The 6,249-nt window shown below is 56.5% G+C and overlaps 1 long non-coding RNA gene across 2 annotated transcripts; it reads left to right on the top strand.

The window, feature by feature from the left end:
- Positions 1–85: 85 nt before the first annotated feature.
- On the top strand, positions 86–3,279 carry LOC117796015. Of its 2 annotated transcripts, XR_004620288.1 has the most exons (4): positions 86–367; positions 791–1,001; positions 2,266–2,368; positions 2,700–3,279. It is a non-coding gene; the product is annotated as an uncharacterized LOC117796015 (long non-coding RNA). The 2 variants fall into 2 exon arrangements; XR_004620287.1 differs by having other exon boundaries at positions 87–367; positions 791–1,082; positions 2,266–3,279.
- Positions 3,280–6,249: the final 2,970 nt, after the last annotated feature.

Below are 6,249 nucleotides of genomic sequence, written 5' to 3'. Positions count from 1 at the left end.
TCGGCCAGGAGGGTGACACCTGCTATGCCCACGAACCCTCTGAGCCCAGTGCGACCCTCCCTCGGACAGAAGCTCAGAGGGACTGGGTGACTCGTCAGGGTCACACAGACGGGACCCAGCTAGAACAGCAGGTGACAAGCAGGACTGCCTGGGCCAGGGAGGCCTGGCTGCACCCGCCTGGCTACCCACAGCTTTGTGCAAGGCGGCTTCCTGTCCCAGTTCCCCGCCCCTCCCGGACCTGCTGCCTCTGACACCCAGAGCCTCCCTCCTCTGGCAGAGGGCAAGGCCAGCAGAGACCGTGCCCGGCTCAGGGTGCGTACAGAGTCCCAGAGAAGGAGGAGAAAGAGGAGGCAAGCCTCTGTAGGAGGTGTGGAGGCCACCGCAGCTCGAGGATTGGAGGCAGGGGGGCGTAGGGCAGTGCCCTCCCACCAGCCCAGATGCCACAGGCTGAGGGAGCCAAGCTTGGCAACAGCGCGGAAGGAGGGACACTTGGCATTGCCCATCCACTGCGGGAGGCAGGAGGGGCAGCTGGGTTTGGAGGGAGGCCATGGTACAGATGGAGAAACTGACGCATAGGGAGAAGAAGAGATGCCCAGGAGGTATGGAGGTCAGGCCTCACCTCAGTCAACCAGCTCTCTGACGTGTGAGGGGATATAGAGGCCCGATGGGAAGAAGCCCACCCAGCCAGCTGGGGGGAAAGAGCCTGCAGCCAGATTGTGGAACTGGGGGGGTCAGGGTGGGATCGGGGAATCCTACTCTCTCTGAGCTCCTTCCTGCTCTTGTCTGGCAGGTGGTACAGACTCCCCTCCCAGGGTCACTGAGAGCACTGGATGGGAGAAGCCTGGGGGGCATTCCTGGAAGGCCCACCTCCCGCAGTGACACCAGGGAGCCCCACTGGCACAGGTAGGACCACATCATAAAGGGCTCGCTGTGCACACCCAGCACTGGACTCTGAGCTTACCCAGAACTGCTGCATTCAATCCTCATAGCAGCCCAACGAGGTGGGTACTGCTGTGATCCTTATTTTACAGGTGGGGAAACTGAGGCACGGGGAGGTGGAACAGCTTGTCTGAGATCTCACGGTCAGTGAATAGGGGAGCTGGGTTCTCAGGTCTGAACCTATGTAGCCAAGGAAGCTGCAGGCCATTCACCTGGCACAGTCCCACATTTGGGACCAGAGGAATGAGAGAAGGGACAAAACTGCACTCTGCCACACCATCAAATAGCTATAGAGCACCTGCCATGTGCCATGCGCCGTCAGAGTGCACAGAGAGGGATGCGGTCTGCCTTAGGTTTTTGAAGAGATCGCAGTCAAGCGAGGCCCAGCCAGTCTCAACCCTGTGCCACCACCTCCCCCACTGCCAGCGCCCCGGGGACCTGCATTAGCCCCAGAACAGGGCCACCTTCCCAGGAAAATTCAAGCAGTATGTGGATCGCATTCCTCTGCTGGGAGCCACACCCAGTGAACACAGTAACAGGCCGAGGCTGGCTGAGAATTCAGCCTCGTCCTGCCCAGAGAAGCCTGGAGAGCCTGGCTGAGCAGACCCAAATAAAAAGCTCACTGTGTGCGGGGCACTTTACAGAAGTTATTGTGCACATCCCTGACAACCGTGCTAGGGAGTGGGACTTCCAAACCCCTCCGATGCGGACAAAACCACCTCCTGGTTCGGAGAGGTGAAGCTGCTTGTCTGAGATAGCACAGCCCTGCTTTACATATTTACCATCTGACCCCTGCTCTGTGCCCCTGGCCACCCGTGCCAGCCCAAAGCGGCTGTGTCAGCCTGGGTCATGGCCTGTATTCCTTCTCGGGAGAATCGTCAGAGTTCATAGCTGGGGCTAGCTTGGTAACTACGAATGAGCAGCCTTTCCACTCTGGACCTCCGTTTCCTTCTCTGCCAAAGGCGTTTTCACTTCCCTGCCCCCTCCCAAGCTCACTGCGTCTCCAGCAGCAGGCATCTCAAGGTGGTTGGGTAAAGCGCAGCTCTTGCTGGGGCAGCCAGTGGGAATTCCCCAGTGGGAGTGTAGGCCACCCAAGGAATGCTAACCCCAAGAGTGCCTGAGTCATGCCACCTCTCCGTGGATGCAGGACGCCACGGTTTATGAGCTGGGTACAATGACTCCCTTTGGTAGACAGGACAGAGGGCTGTGGGCTGCCTGGGCAGGGCGCGTACGTGTGGCACGGGTGGGCAGCTCAGCAGTGGCCTCTGGACTTAGTCCCTGTTTGCTCCTCTGATAACTGGGGTGACCTTAGTTAATATTCACCAGCAACCTCCCCCATCATCCCTGTGAGCCCACGGCTTAAATAGGAACCAGAACAAGGCTCGGTCTCCTCAGCCTTGGTCACCGGCCCCGGCCTGGGACAGTAACTGTAAGTATGCCTTCCACTGGGGAGAGCCTCCAGAGAGGCGTCGGGGCCCCTGTGCCGCCGGACAGGTCCCGGGGATGCAGGGAGGATGGAACAGGCTGGGGCTGGACCCCCTGTCATCATGGCAACAGCAGTCCCGGAGGTCCCTTTCCACTCCCAAGCCTGCCCCCGGGGCCTCACCAGGACCTACTGGTGAATACACTTGTGCTCGGTGAGCCGTGTGGATGGGGAGACCCCAGGAAGGAGCACACCTCTCTTGGCACAGCTCCCGTGTCCCCCTTGTTGGTTGTCTCCTGCCGGCCTCACCACCTTCCCTGTGCTTCCCTTTTTGCAGGTGAGAAAAGTCAGGCCCAGAGAGGGACAGTGGGGAGTCCAGGTTCCCATAGGGACCTTCTGGAAAGCCAGGTGGGACCAGAGCCCAGAGTTCTAGCCACTCATCGGGGCTCCATCCTCTGCAGAGACGCCCAGAACAGAACCGTGCTGGGCCCCCTGTGCTCATTGGGTCTCAGCGCCCTTGTGCGCCGTGGAAGATGGGAAACCCTGGAGGGGGCCCTGGCCCAGGCTTTCAGCCGTGCTGCTGAGCCCTCGATCTAGCCACCAGCTGCTGAGCTCCTTACACGCGCTCCGCCATCCGAGGCTTAGAGCAAACTTCTGAGGTGGTTACTGAGATTACTCCCATTTTACAGATAAGGAAATCGGGAACAGAGAAGCTCATAATTTGCCCCAAATTTCACACTCTCCAGGATTCCAACTGGGGTCACCTAGCTCCAGAATTCACCCTTCCAAATCTCTTTCTCCCACCAACATGATTCTCTTGGGTCTTAGGGGTCAGCTGGGCAATGGGAGAAACCCAGCTGGGCTGGCCTCAAGGCCCCTTTGATGCTGAGTGACCCTGGAGCACTGCTCAACGTCTCTGTCCTCTTAGAAAAACCGTAGACAAACTTTGCCCTCATTCCTCTCACCCGGCCCCGGCCCCCAGCCTTGATCTCTGGAGCATGGGAAGGATACAATTTTTCTGTCATCAGTTCTTGGAGATGGGGGCCACAAAGATGACCAAGGCCAAGGCCACCAGACTCCCATGCGGCTCTCTAAAAATCCATAACTCTATCGATAGCAGCTAAGCCTGCCTGACAGTTGGCTTTGTGTCAAGCATTTCTTGGCACTTTGTACGTATTGAATTTGCACAACAGCTCTGTGAGGAAGTGCACCCTTGTCATCTCCAGGAAACGCAGGTTCAGAGAGGTTAATTAACCTGTCCAAGGTCACACAGCTGCTATGGAATTGAACTCAGGCATTGTGGCCTCAGAGCTTCTGGCCTGAGCCACACACGATGCTGCCCCTTCTTCATTTAGCCTGACCCCTTCCAAGCATTTTCTGTTTCAAGGTCTCTGGCTTCAGCTTTGTAATCAGAAGGACTGAATGCTGGGTTCTGGAATCAAAATGCCCGAGATTAAATCCCAGATTCATAAGCCACCAGGTCTGTGGTTTTCAGTAAGTTGCTCAACCTCTGGAGGCCTCAATTTCTCCATCTATAAAATGGGGCTGATAATCATTCCCACTCCACAGGGTAACCATTGAGGGGACATTAGATGAGACAGTGCGCATAAAACATCTGCTGTTTACTGGGTGTGACGACCGGGACAGCGATGCTGGTGCTGGTGTGCACTCGGCACAGGGTTCGCCAGCCAAGAGGCAATACATAAATACTCGGAGAATCGAATTTAAACTTCTCCAAACTCAGAGGCAGTTCACGGCCGAGCAGGGGCCGCGTCTCTGGGTGCTTTCACCGTTTACTTTGTCCACTCCCGTTGCCTTCCCCAGCATGAGGCTTCGGGGGTGCAGGGTGCGGCCTTTGATAGAAGGGCATGGAGAAAGCAGAAGCTTGGGGGCCCTAAAGGAATAATTCAGAGGCAAAAGGAAGCCGACAGGAGGCCCAAGCCCAATGTGAAGGTCCCTCGGGGCTCAGTTCTGGCATTCACAGAGTCTGAGAGCAGCGGACACGGCTGTCTCCGGCTGCAGTTCAAGTGGCGGGAGAACCAAGACTCGTTCCAGCTTTGTCGCTGATTCGGTGTGTGGCCTTGGCAAGGCTCCGACCCTCTCTGGGCCTCAGACCTTTTACTGTAGAAAGAAGGAGTCGAAATAGGTGATGTTACACCCACCGAGATGGATGTGCTCAGCACCGCTGGGACCCTTCCCCGGCTCAGCCCGGGCCAGCAGCCCTTGGAGGAAGAGGGCACCCCACCCACCCTGCACCCCCACGGGAGTCTCAATCCATTTTGCTCTACCAAATCCAAATACCTTCTAATTGAAAATCCAGTGTTAGTACAGGGGAAACTCGTTTTGGTCTTCCCCCGCCTCGACTTCGACAGCTAGGGACTTGCTTGCCCAAGGCCAAGGGGATGCCAGTGGTCCCATCAGGGCTGGAAGCCACGGCCCCTGAGGCCACTGGCATATTTAGTCCCCCTCCCCCGCCCCGCCCCCCGGCAGAGGCCCAAATCTCTCATGATCTCTGAGCCCCGCAAAGACGAGGGGTTACTGCAAACCCAAACCGTGAAGGCCCGCAGCAAACCCCAGAGGGGACGCGGAGAGGAGCCGAGGGAAGTGGAAATCTACTGAGCCAGTGCGGGCTTGTGTAAGAAAAACATAAACATGTATTGCGTAACGTGCGGTCTGTCACGTTTGGCTTACTTAGAGGCATGAAGGCCAGAAAAAGGGTGGCAAAGAGAAACCAGTGTCCTGCTTCATTTCATGGTTTGATTCAAAAGAAACTTTTAAAAGTCTGCGAGGATAGGCTTCCTCATTTCCAGCTCCTTCCCCGCAGGTTTTCAAATTCCAAGTTCAAGGATTCCTTTGTCTTTGTGTTTTACTAGCTTGATGAGTTTAGTTCCATGAGAAATAGAGAGCTATGTGGCCGCAGGCACGCTCTCCTCTGCTTGGACCTCAGTTTCCCCATCTGTGAGGGGAGCAGGTTGTACTTAGGGGGTGCAGACTGGTGGCCCGAGGCAGGGGCCCATCTGGGAGCCATGGAACACGCATCCTTCCACTCCCTGCCCTCTGACGGCTTCTGATTTGCAACCCCTACCAGCTTCTAGAACCGGTCAGTGTGAGGTCTGGTGCAGGGACTTATTTCATGAAATTCTCCCAATGCCCTTACTTTCTATATGAGGCAGAATGAGAACCAGGGAGACCGAGTGGCCTGTCCTGGGTCACACGGCTGATAGTGACAGAGCGCACGTTAGAACTCAGGGCTGTCTGAAAAAGAGATGTTTTTTCAACTCCTACACCCCACCCCACGCACAAGCACATGACCCCCAACTTACTGGAGAAATCAGAGTCTACTGCCCCCATCATTGCCAAGCCCAGAGCTAGGACATGGGTGGTGACAAGGATGGGAGGTAAGCTGACTGCAGGGACTGCAGCCCATTCATGTGGCTGAGGCCACAGATGTGTGTGGGGCTACCGTTCAGCTCAGGCGGTACTGCTGGGGGCTGAGGCTCACCGTGAGTGGTGAATGGGGACAGACTTGCAGCTCCATGGGCTCTAGCTGTGTGTCACTGGGCAGAATCTTACCCCCTCTGGGAAGCAGCCTCATGTCCATTAAATAAAAGGAGTCAGTGGAAATGTTCCCATTTCACATCAAGTTGTACCTGACCCTGAAATGGCCAGATTCCCTGGTAGTTGTGCACAAGTCTCTTATGCTCATTGTGCCTCAGTTTCCCCTTATGTAAGACAGGGGCTGTGACACCTGCACAAAGGGCCATGGCAGGGGGTAGGGCAGCTGTCAAGAGCATGGACTCCCACCCACACGGCCCGGGTCTGTGATTCTGCTCCTGCTACTTTCCTGCTCTGTGGTCTTGGGCAGGTGACTTCAATCTCTCTGGCCT

This window comes from Ailuropoda melanoleuca, chromosome 14, assembly GCF_002007445.2.
Source record: "Ailuropoda melanoleuca isolate Jingjing chromosome 14, ASM200744v2, whole genome shotgun sequence".
Classification (NCBI taxonomy): domain Eukaryota; kingdom Metazoa; phylum Chordata; class Mammalia; order Carnivora; family Ursidae; genus Ailuropoda; species Ailuropoda melanoleuca.
This window is presented reverse-complemented; position numbering and strand designations above follow the sequence as displayed.